General features: G+C 31.6%; 1 protein-coding gene across 2 annotated transcripts in view; it reads left to right on the top strand.

Moving 5' to 3' along the window:
- LOC126890385 (prolactin-releasing peptide receptor-like) overlaps positions 1–18525 on the top strand; it is a 1660146-nt gene that overhangs the window by 9668 nt on the left and 1631953 nt on the right. The window lies entirely within an intron of this gene.

The raw sequence follows: 18525 nt of genomic DNA on the forward strand, positions 1-18525 counted from the left end.
GGTCATCTTAAACAAAAAAGGTCTGTCATTTAATTAAAACTTAGGAGTTTTCAAGCATCAAAAATGCATATTCTCGCATTTTTTAGATTTTAAATCGCTTATAACTCGAAAACTATCAATCAGAATTATGACAAGAGACCATTTTTGTTTATAATTACCCAAGAGACCTAAAAATACCTATAAAATTATTCGAGGCTAAAAAGTAATTTTGAATTTGCTTAAAAAAATTGTTTCACCCGACACCCATCTGATTTGTTTAAATGGGATATTTTTGAACAGGAATCCACAAAGAAATCGAGTTAGAAACATTTTTCATACGAAAGTGGCCTCACACATGGACTAATATGGAAAAGAAAACTAATAATATCTGATTGTTTTTTGGTTACTGTATACTTTTCTGTAAGTTTTTCTGGTACAATAAATAAAATATAAATTCATTGTGTATTGTTTTGATGTTATTATCAGTATATTTTAAGAACAACAGTATTGTATATTGTTACTGAGAATATTTTAAAAGTCAGGAATTTATATTTTGAATGCTAATGAAGTTTTTAGACATCTTCAATTTTGTGGAAACGAAACTGAGGAATTTAAAATAAATAATCATAGTACAAACTGCTAATTAACATGTTATCTTTTCTACATTAGTTTCAATGGAATGTGTTTGTTGCAAACTTATTAAATCTGAAAATTATTTTATTCCTACTTAACATATTATAGTAGAGAGGAAATTAATATAAAAAAAATGTACATGACATTTTTATATTACAGTTTACTTAATTTCAAATTGAATGATTAGTAAGTATTACAATAAAGAGGAAAACCCATTACAAAATTAAATTATTAGAGAGAAAAATGACATTTTTTTATGTACAACCTGTCTGAAGTTTGAAGTGAGTTTAGTGCAACTGAGTCTCATTAGGGAGTTGAGATATTCATCTGTTAAGTGAGATCTCTATCGATTTTTAATAAAGTTCATTCTTGATAAAGCGACTTCTCACACATAATTTGAGCCAAACATAGTACACAATTTCATGGCCAAACATTTTCAAAATTGTCAAACTCTAGGTATACCGTTTCTGAATTTATTCTCGGTACGCACAAAACTAGCCCACGGTCCGGATGCGGATTGCGGTCCGCTAATTGGTGACCCCTGCTCTAAAACATAAACTTAGGAACAAATTATAGATTTAAAATAGATGGCCTATGTACCTATGCCAAAATTATAAAAAATATTTTTTAGTTTCAGAGATTTTTTTTTATAATTGCTTTTCTAGTGATGTTTGATAATTTTGTATTTAGTTATTTCTTCATTATACAATAGCAATTATACAAAATAAAAACAAAGAGGTTAAGAGTGTCATCATTGTTACTGATTCCGATGTATCGTAATATTGTTTCCTAAAAGAGTTTTTGGATAAGTTATTGAAAAGCCTCTACATCATGTTTATTTCTAGTACTTAGAATTTTGCAAATTTTTGTAGAACCAAATGAAAATAAAATTTCAAATTAAAATTTACTTGTTTACAAGAAGGTTCATATTTTATGCAATGAATAAAAGTTGTAATATTGAAGGCCACATCAAAAAATGTAAATCATTAGGACTCTGAAAGTGTTTTCTTCTGTCCTATATCCACCATAGGAAACAAACTGAAAAACTTTCAGCCCTAAATTGTCACTAGTTTTCCGCCAATAGACAGAAATAATATTTTGCAGGTTCAATTTTGTTGTAATTTTTATTATTTGAAACGTCAAAAGCAAAAAACATGTAATTTAATTGTGATTTATTGTCATTTATTTCCAAAACAATAATTAGAATTTATTTATTTAACATGCTCTACAGGCCTTGGAGGCCTAGGGCTTTACAACTTAACAATAACAATTTTACATAATACAAATGACAATATATACTAATGTCTTATATTTGTTATATAATTTGATTTAATGTCTATGTAAAAATTGCTGCACTATGTTTCTCCACTGTATCCTGTTTTTCGCTTTCTCTTTCCAGTCTGTAATTTCCATCGATCCTATATCTTCTTGAAACTTTTCGTGCCATCTTTTTCTTGGTCTACCTCGTCTCCTTGTCACAACTGGTTTTCTTAATAGTATCTTCTTTGGCATTCTTGACCTATCCATCCTCTCGACATGACCTGCCCACCTGATTCTTTGTGCCTTTGTGTATCTTGTTACAGTTGGTTCCTTGTAAAGCATCCTTAATTCTTGATTAGTTCTTCTTTGCCAACCATCTGCCGTATTTTTCCCCCGAAAATAGTCCTCAGTACCTTGCGTTCCCATCTCTCTATCATTTCTTCTTCTGTTTTGTTTAGTACCCATGTTTCACATCCGTAGGTGACTGTTGCTCTTATTACAGTTTGGTATATTCTAATTTTCGTCTTTCTTGATACATAATTTGACTTTAATAATTTTTTTTAAACTGCCGACCTTTCGGTTACCTTTAGCTATCCTGTGCTTTAGTTCGTTTTGCTCGTGTCCTTTTTCATCTATAATGGCACCTAGATATGTAAAGTGATTTACTCGTTTAAATTTATATTCTTTTCCATCGAACGCTGTTAACTTTAGCATATTTACAGGTTCTCTTTCTGTGTTGCCTAGCACCATATACTTCGTCTTTTCTTCATTTATTTCTAGGCCGAATTTTTTTGCCTCTCTGACCAATCTTCTCATGATTTTCTTTAATTCGGTATTAGTTTTTGCTAGCAGCAATAACAGCAAATAATTAGAATATTTATTATAAAAGTATTCAGAGTGTTATATTAAAGCTCTCGGGTGAAAATATTGGCTATTATTTGAACTTTTTTATGTGGTAGATATTATTAACACTCCTAGACCTAGCGTGATAAAAAATATTCCCACTATTATTTTACAATAAATAATCAGTATTAACAAATTTTAAAAGCATAAATCAAAACTATGTTTACTCTGTCTATAGTCTATACCGTTGCTATGAAGAGTTTTATTGAACTGTATTTAAACCAGTCTTTGAAATTTTTCAACCATGAAACTCCCCTCTTATAGTTCCATGTATTATCAGTCTTATCATTTTATATCGCTGTCCCCTCATTACGTGTCTCAGATATTGTAACTTTTTTATTTTTATTGTGTTTACTATTTCGCATCTTTGCCTAATTCACGCAACACTGCCGTGTTTGTTTTCTTTCTAGCAATAATAGGCGGTTGAAGCGTAGCATTGTCCCTGTATACTTTAGGCCCTACAGGAGACAACAGACTATCCTGCTATAGTCCCAAAGCGTTAGGTGTTAAAAAGGGATTATTATTTTATCTATTTTTAGTCCATATCTTTCACAGCAACTACTTGTCTTATTTAGTAATAGTTGGAGTGTTGGAGTTGTTCAGCAGAGCTTGCCATAATCATGGTCTAATGTTATGTTGTTAATGGGGGTATGTCGCAATGGTCTCATAAGCGTTGGAAAATCACTTTTGGTACACTATAAAATTTCCGTAGTCAACACCTGATTGGTTTTTCATTCATTTACGACCGCTTTGGATGCTGTATTCGTGCTACGGGCAGATGTGATATACAGTTTTATAAGACTTACTTCGTTTTGACAGCCGCGTAATCCAACAAGTTGCACGTTTTTACAAATGCCACTTGTGTCTGTTACTGAGATTTAAAAATACCTTCTCTCAGGTAATCATAATATACATTCTACATTATTTTAATGTTGATATGCTTGTTGCTTTATATTTGTAGCCTGTATGATTTTCGTGTATTATAAATAATTTTATTTTTTATATCAAAGGTGGAAAAAATGTCATGTTACTTTTACATTGTTAGTGTACTTAAATTTAAACACAAAATACGTAGATACCCTAAAACATAAACTTTGAAACAAATTATAGATTTTTTTTATTTAAATTTATGTGTCTCGGCAGCAATGGCCATTGACACAAACAATATTGGTTATACAATAATTACAATAAGGACTTAAAACTAAATATTATAACAGTTAATTTCTAAATCTTAAATAACATTAGGTAAAAATTATGAAGAAAAAAAATTGGATATACAATCATTGGATACTATAGAGACGTACAACTAATTATAAAATTGCTTCGGTCTTCTTGGGATACTTCGGACGTTGTTTCGTCATAGTAGCAGTTGCATATGAACTAGTAAGATCACTGAAAGAATTGGGTCCAGACATGGTGATGCTAACAGTGGGGGAACATTGATTTAAATTGTTACTCATGTAGTCAAAAGTAACTTGAATTTGTATATATTACGCTTTAGATGTCTGGAAATAAGTGATAACCTTGGATACATCACTGCAATACTGGTTGCCTAACCGTTGGCGTCCATTGGGACGGGATAGTAACAGTGAAAAACTATTGACAGTTTGACGCTGAATGGGTTTAAGTTGGAAGGTTGTTAAGTAAAACATCTCTTACTGACTGGCGTTACAGCCTGTTCTTGATGATTAACACGTAACACAATTGTTATTAATCACTATTTGAGCGAAAACTAATTTTAATAACTAGTATTTACAGTAATAATTACAAATTTCGGCATCAATTTACAGATCGATACATACACGTTCTGACGTTAGTTTGACAGTCAAAATTATAGATTTAAAATAGATGGCCTATGTACCTACGCTAAAACTATAAAATAGTTATTTATGAAACAGTTCGTGAAGTATGCTTTTTGCGAACGCACGCGATGTTTGGAGCACAGGCGACAACGGAGCGAGTGCTATACATCGCGTAAGTTCGCAAAACGTACTTCACGCACTGTTTCATACAATATTTTATCTACGATAAACAAATAAAAAAACTGTAACTCTTCGTCACTGGAATTCATTTCAATTCTACAGTTTTTAGAACTTTGACATTTAAAAATTCTAATTTCTTTCAAATCACAAAACTGTCAAAATTTTTGTTGTAATTTATTGCTCATTATGTCATCACCATGACAACTCGAAAGTTACGGATATTTGATTATATGAAAGTGTGTCAAAAACAGTGCGAAAAAGTAAATCTCATTTAAAATACATTGTTACTTCACGCACACTTTAAACCCTTCACGAACTGCTACCTATAATGACAGTTTTCACAAACTAAAAACTTATACATAATATGACATAGAGTAGATAAAATATATCTCATTATTATGTATAAGTTTTTAGTTTGTGAAAACTGTCATATATAGCAGTGCGTGAAGGATTTAAAGTGTGCGTGAAGTAACAATGTATTTTAAATGGGATTTACTTTTTCGCACTGTTTTTTATTTGTTAATATCCCTAACTTTCGCGTTGTCATGGTGATGACATGTAAGCAATAAATTACAACAACAATTTTGACAGTTTTGTGGTTTGAAAGAAATTAGAATTTTTAAATGTCAAAGTTCTAAAAATTGTAGAATAGAAATGAATTCGAGTGACGAAGAGTTACAGTTTTTTTATTTCTTTATCGTAGATGAAATATTGTATGAAACTGTGCGTGAAGTACTTTTTGCGAACTTACGCGATGTATAGCACTCGCCTCGCTGTCGCTCGTGCTCTAAACATCGCGGCCATTCGCAAAAAGCATACTTCACGAACTGTTTCATAAATAACTATTTAGTTTGAGAGATTTTTTTATAATTGCTTTCCTAGTGACGTTTGATAATTTTGTGTTTAGTTATTTCTTCACTATACAATAGCAATTATACAAAAGAAAAACAACGAGTGTCATTGTTGTTACTGGTTCCGATGTATCGTAATATTGTTTCCTAAAAGAGTTTTTGGATAAGTTATTGAAAAGCTTCTGCATCATTGTCTAGGTTGTTCAATAAGTTTTGCGGTTCGATGAGAAAAACATAATTTTATGACTCGAAATACACTTTATTATTCAGTATATTCTTCCTGAACATCAATACACTTTTTTCAATGAGATTTCAATTTATAAATTCTATCCCTCAGGGAGAATTAGGAAGAGCTGCAAAATACGCTTCCACAGCTGTATATACTCATCATTTGATGAAAAACGCTTTCCACGCATACATTTTTTTAGGCATTGAAACAAATGGAAGTCGCTTGGAACCAAATCTGATTAATACTGTGGATGCTCTTATAATTAGAACTTTAATTCATGGATTTTAACCATTGGTAAAATACTCATATAACACGGTGTATTGTCCTGATGAAAAAGGATTTTTTTCATTTGCAAACCGGGTCTTTTTTCACGATTTTTTTCTTCCAGCTGGTCTAAATGGTTACAGTAATATCCAGAATTTATTGTTTTATCAGTTTGCAAATAATCCACAAAAAAAATTCTCTCACATCCCAAAAACTCATGCTAAAATCTTCTTGGTCCATTTTTGGACACAAACTCGCTTTGGAGCCGAAAAACCAGATTATACCACTTTTTAACCTTTTGTTTTGATTCAGGATCATGATGATAGACCATGTCTCATCCATTGTGATGAATCGATGCACAAAATCTGCTTTATCCTTTCGAAAACGCCCTAAATATTGCTGAGAAAGTCGCATTCGAATGTGTTTGTGGTCCGTTGTCAGCAAATGCGGCACCCATTGTGACCACAGTTTTTTGAAACCCAATACTTCGGCCAAAATATTGATTACGCTGACGAATGAGATGCCTAGGGATTCTACTAAATCATTTCCAGTTACTTGATGAGTTTCCAATACCATATCCTCTGTTTTTTCTACGATGTCTGGTGGTCTTGCTGTTTTTGGGCGTCTTTGACGTGGATCGTCTTCAAGGCTTGATCGACCACGTTTAAATTAAGCAACTCACTTTCTACAGTAATAATTAAAGGCGAAGAGTCCTTATACACTTTTAACATTCGTCCATAAATTTTCTTTGCCTTTAAACCTTCCAAAAATAAAAATTCAATCACTGCACGATACTTAATTGTTTCCATTGTAAAAATACTGTGACACATCGATACTAAATGCCTCTTAAAAAAATAATGAATTGACAGATTGAAATAAATCTTCACATACGTTCATATGAAGAGCGTACCAATATAACAAAAAAAATTAGGCTAGTAGCAACGCTCTCTCTTATCCAACCGCAAAACCTATTGAACAACCTAGTATTTCTAGTACTTAGCAAAATTTTTGTAGAACCGAATGAAAATAAAATTGCAAATTAAAATTTACTTGTTTACAAGAAAGTTCATATTATGCATTGAATAAAAGTTGTAATCTTGAAGGCCACATAAAAAAATGTAAATCATTAGGACTCTGAAAGTGTTTTTTCTGTCCTATATCCTATATCCACCATAGGAAACAAACTGAAAAACTTTAAGCTCTAAATGTTCACTAATTTTCCGCCAATAGACAGAAATGATATTTTGCAGGTTTAATTTTGTTGTAATTTTTTGTTTTTTTTTATTTGAAACGTCAAAAGCAAAAATCATGTAATTTAGGTGTGATTTGTTGTTGTTTATTTCCAAAACAATAATTAAAATATTTTTTTATTTACAAACTCGCATCAGCCTGTACGGCTATTAGCGAAAATGATAGTTTTATTAACAATAATAATAACTATAGAATACTACAATTAAATTTTATGTAAACAGTTTATTGCTTTTAAGTATTGAAGGATCACTTGGGAACTGCACTTTGAGAATAGTATTTTCAAATCGTCCGGGATTCCGAATTGAACTCTTTCCGCACTGTGTAACGGGCACTCCACTAGAAGGTGTTTTATTGTCAGAGGGGTCTCACAAGCATAACACTCCTGTTGAGGATCTCGTGTCATCAGATGACCATGCGCGAGGCGGCTATGACCAAGCTGCAATCGCAAGATGATCACTTGGGAAAATCGATTTGTGGAATTGTCAGTCCATCGTTGAAATGTTGGTTTTATCTCAAATAACTGCTTCTGGTTTTCGTGCCATCTGCTATTCCATATATCAACTATTTTGCTGTGGAAATATGATTTGAGATCTGCCGCTGGAGTTGTTGGATATATCTCTATAGTTGCGTCCCTCTAAGGCTTCTCGAGCATGTTTACCTGCCAGTTCATTTCCAGCGATTCCAATATGAGATGGTACCCACAGGAAAGCAACATTCTTGTGATTTAAATTCTGCAATTCTTGTCTTATCAGTTTGGCCACAGGGTGGGGAGAATAGATTTTAGAGATGATTTCTAAAGAATTTAAAGAGTCGGTAATTATGAGAAAGTTAATTTGAGAACTTTTTCCAACATGACTTGGGGCTTTATATATCGCAAAGAGTTATCGTTGTTAAAATAGTGTTTGGCCCCGCTAGTTTATATTTCATTATTTCATTCTATGTTACAAAGGCAGATGCTACACAATATTTAGTCTTTGATCCATCAGTGAATAACTGTTCGAATGAGGAAAATTGAGAAATTAGGGTTTAATATTTAGAAATAATTATATGACGATTGGTTTCTTTCTTATTTTCTGACACTAGATCCTTCATTAAATAAGGAGAAGATATTAGCCAAGGAGGGGGAGTTGGTATATTGCTAGGATAGATTTCGGGAACTTTAAGGTGTAGTTCATTTATGATTCGTTTGCATTTTTCTTGAAAGGGAATGTGAGTTTTTGTATGCTGAGTACTTGAAGAGCAAATAGTTTGATGACATTGTGAAGAGTACCGCTTCACTGCATAGTTCACCGAGTTCGGCCTGAAAAATTATAATAGGAGTTGTTCTAAATGCACCACATATTATTCTAAGAGCGTTGTTTTGTACGATATCTAAAACTTTTAGAGTTGGTTTTGAAGCAGATGAATAAGCTTGACATCCATAATCAATCTTGGAACGGATCAGATTTTTATATAATGTGAGTAGAGTTCTACCATCCGCTCCCCAGTTTGTACCAGAAAGATATTTCAAGAGGTTAAGTCTTTTTTGACATTCTGCCGAAATATACTTAATATGTTCTTTCCAGGTTAGAGCTTGATCAGATATTAGACCTAGATATTTAATTGTTTCTACATATTCGAGTCTCTGACCTCCAAATTTTAAAGTAGGTACCTCCTTTATCTGCTTTGGTCTCTTTGAATATAGGATACAGCGAGTTTTGGGTGAAGCAAATTGAAAACTACTCTTTTTAGACCAAGATATAAATTTATCGAGTTGATCTTTTAGTAATTTGGCCATACTCTGTATATTGTTTCCCTTTAAGAATATTATGAGATCATCCGCATATAATCTGGCTTGAATGGGTTTATTCATTTATTTGATTATATCATTAAATAGCTATAAGAAAAAGCGTCGGACAGATCACAGAGCCTTGAGGTGTGCCATTTTCTTGATATATCACATTAGATAGAAGACCGTTTACTTTTAGCTTGAAATTTCTATTTAGGAGAAAATTTTTAACAAAAGCGAGTATATTTCCTTGATAACCTCATGATTTCAGTGTTGATATTATAATTAAAATATTTATTATAAAAGTTTTAAGAGTATTATATTAAAGCTCTTGGGTAAAGAGGATTATATTGGCTATTATTTGAACTTTTTTATGTGATAGATATTATTAACGCTCCTAGACCTAGCGTGATAAAAAAATATCCCCACTATTATTGTACAATTAATAATCAGTACTAACAAATTTTAAAAGCATAAATCAAAACTATGTTTACTCTGTCTTGGGCAAAGAGGATTATATTGGCTATTATCTGAACTTTTTTATTAGATATTATTAACGCTTCTAGAACTAGCGTGATAAAAAAATATCCCCACTATTATTTTACAATTAATAATCAGTACTAACAAATTTTAAAAGCATAAATCAAAACTATGTTTACTCTGTCTATAGTCTATACCGTTGCTATGAAGAGTTTTATTGAACTGTATTTAAACCAGCCTTTAATTATGACACTCTACTCTTATATTTCCCTGTATTATCAGTCTTATTATTTGATATTGCTGTTCCCTCATTACGTGTCTCAGATATTGTAACTTTATTATTTTTATTGTGTTTATTATTTCGTATCTTTGCCTAATTCACGAAACACTTCCGTGTTTGTTTTCTTCTTTGTCCGTGCCATTATAAATATCCTTCTATTATACTCCGTTTCAAATGACTGTAGTTTATTTATCTGTCCTTCCTTTAGTATTTTTTTTATTTTTACAAATTCATATCTTGCTATTTCTATCTTGTCCCTTATTTCTGTTCTTTGATCTTTATATTCTAAAATCTAGATTCCCAGATATATGTATTTTTCTAACATATCTATCGGTGCTCTTTCAAATGTATGTTTGTTTATAGTATTTGTTTTCTCCGTTATTATTATAGGTATATTTAGTCTTTTTTATATTTATTTTTTGCATAGATTTTGGAGCCGGATAGCTCTGGCGGTAGGATGTCTATCTTCCACGCAGAAGGGCGGGGATCGTAAGACATTAAAAAAATGCCTGTAGACATTAAAAAAAGAACATCTACAGGTCTCATGCTGACGCAGTCTAAATAAAATGTGTACCTTGGGTAAAAACAGGGGCAATAATAGGCGGTTGAAGCGTAGCATTGTCACTGTTACCTTCATTGTATATATCAGGAGACAACATACTGTAATCCTGCTATAATCCCAAAGCGTTAGGTGTTAAAAAGGTATTATTATTGTATCTATTTTCAGTCCATATCTTTCACAGCAACTACTTGTCTTATTTAGTAATAGTTGGAGTGTTGGAGTTGTTCAGCAGAGCTTGCCATAATCATGGTCTAATGTAATGTTGTTAATAGGGGTATGTCTCAACGAGACCGCCGGAAAATCACTTTGGCACACTATAAAATTTCCTTAGTCAACACCTGATTGGATTTCCATTCATTTACGACCGCTTTGGATGCTGTATTCGTGCTACGGGCAGGTGTGATATACAGTTTTATAAGACTTACTTCGGTTTGACAGCCGCGTAATCCAACAATTTGCACGTTTGTACATCTGCTACTTGTGTCGGTTACTGAGGTTTAAAAATAACTTATCTTAGGTAAACATAATTCATTCTAAATTGTTTTAATATTGATATGCTTGTTGTTTTATGTTTGTAGCCTATAAGAGTTCGTTGTATTATAAATAATTTTTATTTTTTATAATAAAGATGCAACAAAACGTCATGTTACTTTTACATTGTTGATGTACCTAACTTTAAATACAAATTGGATAATCTAAAACATAAAATTGGAAATAAATTATATATTTAAAATAGATAGCTTATTTATGCCAAAATTGTAAAAAAATATTTCTTAGTTTCAGAGATTTCCTAGTTGCTTTCAATGTTATCTTCAATAGTTTTGTATTTAATTATTCATTCTTATCCAATAGCAAATATACAAAATAAAAAGAAAGTTATGTTTTATGCTGTCATCACCTTTACTTTTTTCGATGTACGTAATATTGTTTCCTAAAACAATTTTTGATACGTTATTAAATAGCTTCTACATCATTTTTATTTATAGTATCTAGCCGAATTTTTATAGTAACTGATCGACAAATTTCAAAAATATTTATTTATTTACATTTTTTGTTTTGTTGTTTACTTGTTTAAATTTTTTACAATACAAAACGTATAATGTGTTTTGGTATCGTATATTTTTATAATACATTGAAACTTGGATAATTCGAATCTCAGGGGACCGTTAAAAAAATTCGAATTATCCAAAAATTGGAATTAAAAAATAAATCTACAAAAACAAGGATTACCTACAAAAACATCTGCAAATGATAAATATCAGTAGTTGATCAGCAAAAAAACAGTAGTTGATCATTTTTATCGCTTGGAGATGTTCTTGTTCCCATTCTTTGCCCGAGTTTTGTCAACCTAAAAAAATGGGCTAGAAAATTTGGCCAAAAATACCAATTAAAACATTTGCAAGCTATCAAAAAGACTGACTTTATTTTTTTCCAAAGAGGTCCGAAATTTTTAGCTGCTTTTTAGAATTTAGCTTCTCAGTAATGACAAAGGATTCTAAGATATTCAGAAAAGATAGTAGAAAAGTTCGAATTATCCAAAATATCATTCGAATTATTCACAACTTTTTACCATTACTTATATTGGAAATGCTAGGGACCAGAATAAAAATTCAAATTAAAGAAGATATCTAATAATGGAAGTTCGAATTAAGCAGGTTCCACTGTATTATAAATTTGTTGGCCCATAATCGTAACTATAATTATACGCTTCTTGTGTTTTTTACGATTCGATTTTCAGCCCGGGACTCTTCAAGAAAAATCTGATGCTGAAAGAACAAATTGGCAATAAGGAAATATTAACTTTAATGAATTAACATCATATCTAGGACACATAATTTCGATACATCAGTTTCATTCTAAATTTAAAGTTTTGAAAAAAATCGCAATGAAACTCTCATGCAAAAATCAGACTGCTATTTATCACCTGTCATAATTCCTGTCATTTGACATATTCTACGTGTTCCATTCATTATTATTCCCATTTGGTGATAAATAGCAGCCTGATTTTGGCATGAGAGTTTAATGAAAGGGTAACAAATCAATTGGAAGTTCTGTCGGACAAAATACATGTGACGTTTTCGTGGTCTGACCGTTCCAAATTTTTAACCTGTTCCACAATTAAAACTTCCCCTGTTCCAGTGTTCCTATATATCAAAGTTTGTCCGACTAGACACCCTTAAGCTATTAACAAATTTTCAGCTTGCTATTAATCAACTTTTTTTTCATACGCGGGATCCAGACCTATAAGTTTTCAATTCTTTCAACATTAATTTATAAACCCCATTCCATCATCAGTTAGGTACATAAATATCATGTTAATTTTTATATATTATTACATATACGCCAGTCAATGGGAGCAAGAATGGGATATTACCTCCGAATTCTATCCTACTGTATGGATTTGAATAAAATTTTGGGAATAGCCTCTACTTATCTCCTAATTCAAAGTCTACCCAATGCCGATGTGCGCTTTTATCTTGGGGGTGGTTCCCACCCCTTCTCGTGGGTGGAAAATTTTTCGGCTAAACTAACCACAGAAGTGGCTACAGAACCTAATGCTAAGCAAAAACTGTTCTATATATTTTTTTGAAAACTCAATATGTTTTCAGTTATTCGTGGTTGAAAATTAGCCATTTTCATTAAAAAATGACACCTTTCCGAACAGTTTTTTGCGATTACCTTAAAAACTGTGCTTCTCACTAAAAAGACTATATATAACATTTTTATAGCTTATAAGAAAACAAAGAAGTTCGTTTCTTCATAAATCTTCTAGTTATAATACAAACAGAGATATGGTAGGTGAGAAGAGTTTGTTTTTTTGGTGCATACTCAAATCGGTGTATGCAACTTGAAATAACAGAGAATCGGTTGATTTTAGGGGTATAATGCCACTAATACATTTTGTAGTGCTTGAAAAGACCTTTACAATGAATAATATTAAATGTCGATTACATTCAAAATAAGCGAGATATGCAGCAAAAAATTTGATGACAAATGTATTTTAAGAAAAAAATGAGAAGTATATTTAAGCCCTCATCCACCAGAATTTAAATGAGTCGTTTTCCTTCTACTATACCTTTTATTATAGTGTAATTTCTGTGTTTATAAAGTTGGACGGGTTTAAAATGGATGCTTTTAGAAAAAAAAAATAAGATCAAATTATAGAGCGCATTTTAAAATTTTCTTAAAAATCTTCCTTTTTCTCCCTGTAACTTGAAAACAGTAAGAACTACAGTAATGAAAAATAATAACAAAATTTTTATCTAAGAAAACCCTACACTTCTCTTTGGTACCTTTTTTTCGTATCTCTTATCATTTTCGAGTTACATAGGACATAGAAATAACACTATAATAAAAAGTATTGTAGAAGGAAAACGATGTATTTAAATTCTGAAGGATGAGGGGTTAACAATTTACTTCCCATTTTTTCTTAAAATACATTAGTCATCAATATTTTGCAGCATATCTCGCTTAGGTTAAATGTGATCGACATTTTTAATATTGCTCATTTTAAAGGCCTTCTTGAGCACTCCAAAATTGGTAGCATTATACACCTAAAATCGACCGTTTCTCTGTTATGATAAGTTGAATACACCGATTTTGAGCATGCACCAAAAAGGCAAACTATTCTCACCTACCATATCTCTTTTTGTATTATAACTAGAAGATTTGTGAAAGAACGGGTCTCTTTGTTTTTTTATAAGCTATAAAAATATTTTATACAGTTTTTTCCGTTAGATACGTAGTTTTTAAGGTATTCGCAAAAACGTCCGAAAAGGTGTCATTTTTCAATGAAAATGGCCAATATTCAACCACGAATAACTCAAAAAGTATTGAGTTTTCAAAAAATAATTATAGAACAGTTTTTGCGTAGAATTAGGTTCTCTAGCCACATCCGTGGTTATTTTAACCAAAAAATGTTCCACCCCCGAGAAGGGGTGGGAACCACCCCCAAGATAAAAGCGTACATCGGCATGGGGTAGACTTTGTTTCCTGATATATTCCCTACTTACTCTGAAAATATCAAGTAAATCGATGTAGTAGGATGGAATTCGGAGCCAAATATCCTCATTGACTGCGCTAATAATTTTTTGTGCAGTTTTTATCTTTTTAGGTTAAGAAGGTAATAGTACGGTCAGATTAAATCTCTAAAAACGAGACGACCAAGCTGAAGTTTGCTGATAATATCAATTTTAAGACTCCTAAAAAGATACAAAAAAGTTTATCATTCTTACCCACAGGCGTTACCATGAAACTTCCCCTCGTAGAGGGGCAAACGGAAAACATCGATTTACCAAGAATATGTACGCTGTAGAAAAAAAAATTATTTAAAACAATAAATGTAGATAATATAATTTTGAACAAAAATTTTTATTAGCATTTTTTGTATAAGAATAAACCGTTCTCTCAGAAACAACGCATCTAGCGACCAGCGATTTTGAACGTCAGTTACGCGCGCGAAATTAATTTTGTAAATAACGGTAAAAATTCGATATCTTTTGCTCAGAGTGTCGTGTCGATAAAAATCAAAACGCGTTTTAAAGATGAAGAGTGCAGCTTTCATAAGCATTTTTTGTATTTTACCGCAAATATAGTATACCGTTGTCTAGTATTGTTAGAGCCTAATCTTCAAAAACTATAACATAAAATTTCGATTTTGAGACTTGGCAACAATATAATGAGGAATTTAAAATATGCATAAAAAACGCTGAATTTAAACTTTTATACTTCTAATAATAATACGTCACGGTAAATGCTTCGATGAAGATGTAGTTTTAAACTTTTATGAGGAAACAGTGGCGATCAACAGGTAGCGAAAACGCGTTCCAAGATTGCGGCTGTAATTTTGAATATTTTTTCGAGATATTTGGTACACGTTTTCGTAATATAATAGAGAATGGCGGTACAGAGCCCATTTTGAAAATATATTATTATGTGGAAATTACTCTGTAATTAAATACAATATTAAAAAAACGAGCCTGTACCGCCATTAAGAAGAACAAAAAAGTACACTTTCTTCAAATAAACTTTTTTATCCGATGCCTAGATTTTGTGTCATTTTGGAACTACTAATGAAATAAAAAATTTTAGTAGGTAGTTCCAAAATTACACAAAATCTAGGCATCGGATAAAAAAGTTTATTTGAAGAAAGTGTATTTTATTGTTCTTCCGAATGGCGGTACAGGCTGGTTTTTTTAATATTGTATTTAATTACAGAGTAATTTCCACATATTAATATATTTTTCAAATTGGGCTTTGTACCGCCATTCTCTATTATATTACGAATACGTCTACCAAATATCTCGAAAAAATATTCAAAATTACAGCCGCAATCTTGGAACGCGTTTTTGCTACCTGTTGACCGCTACTGTTTCCTCTTAAGATCATTTGTAATGTGAAAGTTTAAATCCAGCATTTTTTAGCATTTCTCAAATGCCTCATATTTTTTGCTAAAACTCGAAATTGAAATTTCATAGTTATAGGCGGATAATGAAAACAATAAATTTTATTGATTCCACAAGAATCTTAAAAAAAATGACAAAATCGCCTAACGTTAATTTATTTAATGTCCAACCGGTATATTATTTGACAAATAATGACATGATTTCGAAGTCAGTTAAATATGATATAATGCCCTAGGGCGTTATTTTGAAAAATAGGGCGATATTTTGAAAAATAACGGCCTTGGACGTTAAATTTAAATAAGTAGTTAAACACTGTCAAGTTGAAAAATAAAAACCTAAGTAAAACTATGGTTACCACAATTACGTTACGACTATTGCTGCTAAATGTACTTATTTTGAAAACTAATTAATTCAAAATTGGTTCAAATTTTTCGCAAGACAACATTTTTAACTGATCTCATTGGACATTTACAAACACGAATTTACAATTGCAGGGGACATACAAATAAATAATATCTGACCTATCACAGTGTATATTTAGTTTTCATAGTAAATTACAACTTTTTCAAAAGGAGAGATTAATATAAAACATTTTATCATGTTTTTCGAATTAAAAAAAATGTTCCATTATTACACAAGAAAAACTCAACGAGTATATAAAGAATAAGGAATATTGACGGATTTCCAAAATAGATTTCAACACTTGAAATATTTTAAATCGTCTCTTGTTATTTTCCGAAGCCATTTGAAGGTAACATAATTGCGTTTTAGTTTAGTTTTCACTATTAAAATATAAGTCGACGGCAATTACTGAATTTTGGAAATATGTACCGGAGTCGAATTATCCTGAATTAAAAACGGCTGATTGTAAAACTATTTCTATATTCGAAAACCAACGTACATATCATTTTTATTCCACTTTCAAATTCGTAAGATTCAAATACCGATCAATATTAACTAACCAGCCTCTGAAAAAATTACCGAGAACTGCTAGCTGTTACCAGCTGTTTACCATATTTTAAAGAATTATTAAAAGAAGTAAAATAAACGTTTTAATTATTAATATTTAAATTTAATAAACATATTTTGTTTTTATATGTTTTCAATATAACAATATGTTTTCAATACTTTTTTTCATTATTTTTTTTTATATAGGTACATACATTTATTTGCGGCTCGCAAAATATTTCGAATTTTGAAAAATTGCTCGGACTATCAAGAAGTTTGCCCACCCCTATGAAAAATCTAATACAGATAAATAACTATGAATTCTACAATGATAAAACTATCGACTTTTTATAATAAATGCATGGCATACCCATAAAGTAGAATGCTAATTGGATGACTGGATATCTGGATAATTTATACTCAGATTGTAATCTGTTGATATTAAATCCACTCTATATGTGTTTATTTTGGATTATTTTGTATCTGATAATATTCAATTTACTACACGTTTCGTAAATGACGATACGAATAAATTATTTCACATTTACATAGTGCAATATGTGAAATGATATGAGTGGTGAGTGGGTGAAGAATATTCTAAAAAAAAATTATTTTCAACAAATAAATATTTTGAAATGGTATGCTGAAATATATTTATAGTCCAGTCGTCAGAGACGAAAATGCCAGTGAACCTCTGGAAATCATATAAACAAGCTGAATTTTGCTGAGAATGTGAATTTTGGGACCTCAATAACAAAATTACACCAAAGCCCCAAATACGCGAAGGGATGAGAACATAGGTTTACCAAGAGTACAGAAATGTAGCTGAGATAATTTTGATAGTCCATTTACTCACGGTTTTTTGCTGTAAGTTTTAAAGAACCGCTTGGCTTGGCATGAAATTTGGCATACACATACTAGGCCTGGATCCCGCGTACCAAAAAATTTGATTTTTTGCTGAAAATTTGTTAATAGCTTAAGGGTGTCTAGACGGACAAACTTTGATATATGGGAACACTGGAACAGGGGAAGTTTTAATTACGGAACAGTTTAAAAATTTGGAACGTCAGATTACGAAAACGTCCGATGTATTTTGTCGGACAGAACATCCAATTGATTTGTTACCCCTTCATTAAACTCTCATGAAAAAATCAGACTGCTATTGCTAACCAACATGCTTCCTGTCATTTGACATGTTCTTCGTGTTCCACTCATTAAAATGTCAAGTTGGTGATAAACACCAGTCTAATTCTTGCATGAGAGTTTAATGAAATGGTAACAAATCAATTGGAAGTTCTGCCCGACAAAATACATGGAACGTTTTCGTAGTCTGACATTCCAAACCAGTGTTCCCATACATCAAAGTTTGTCCGAATAGACACCGTTAAGCTATTAACAAATTTACAGCTTGCTATTAATCAACTTTTTTTTGGTACGCGGGATACAGGTCTATACGTGTTGCTAACAAGAAAGTGATATAGTGCCGATGTATGCTTTTTCGCTGGAGGTGAATTTTTGGGTCTACGACGTTTCGTCGCCGCCGTTTCGATGCCGCCAGTTCGATGCCGATGCCGGCCGATTCATCGCCAGTCAATTAATCGCTATCTGATATATTTCCGAATTTTCGACAGTTACAATTATTAGTTATTTTTAGTATTAATTAGGAATTCTAGGAAATACGAGATATATGACGGCGTTGAAATGGACTGGCGATGAACCGGCGGCATCGA

The sequence above is a fragment of the Diabrotica virgifera genome, chromosome 8, assembly GCF_917563875.1.
Source record: "Diabrotica virgifera virgifera chromosome 8, PGI_DIABVI_V3a".
In the NCBI taxonomy this organism is placed as follows: domain Eukaryota; kingdom Metazoa; phylum Arthropoda; class Insecta; order Coleoptera; family Chrysomelidae; genus Diabrotica; species Diabrotica virgifera.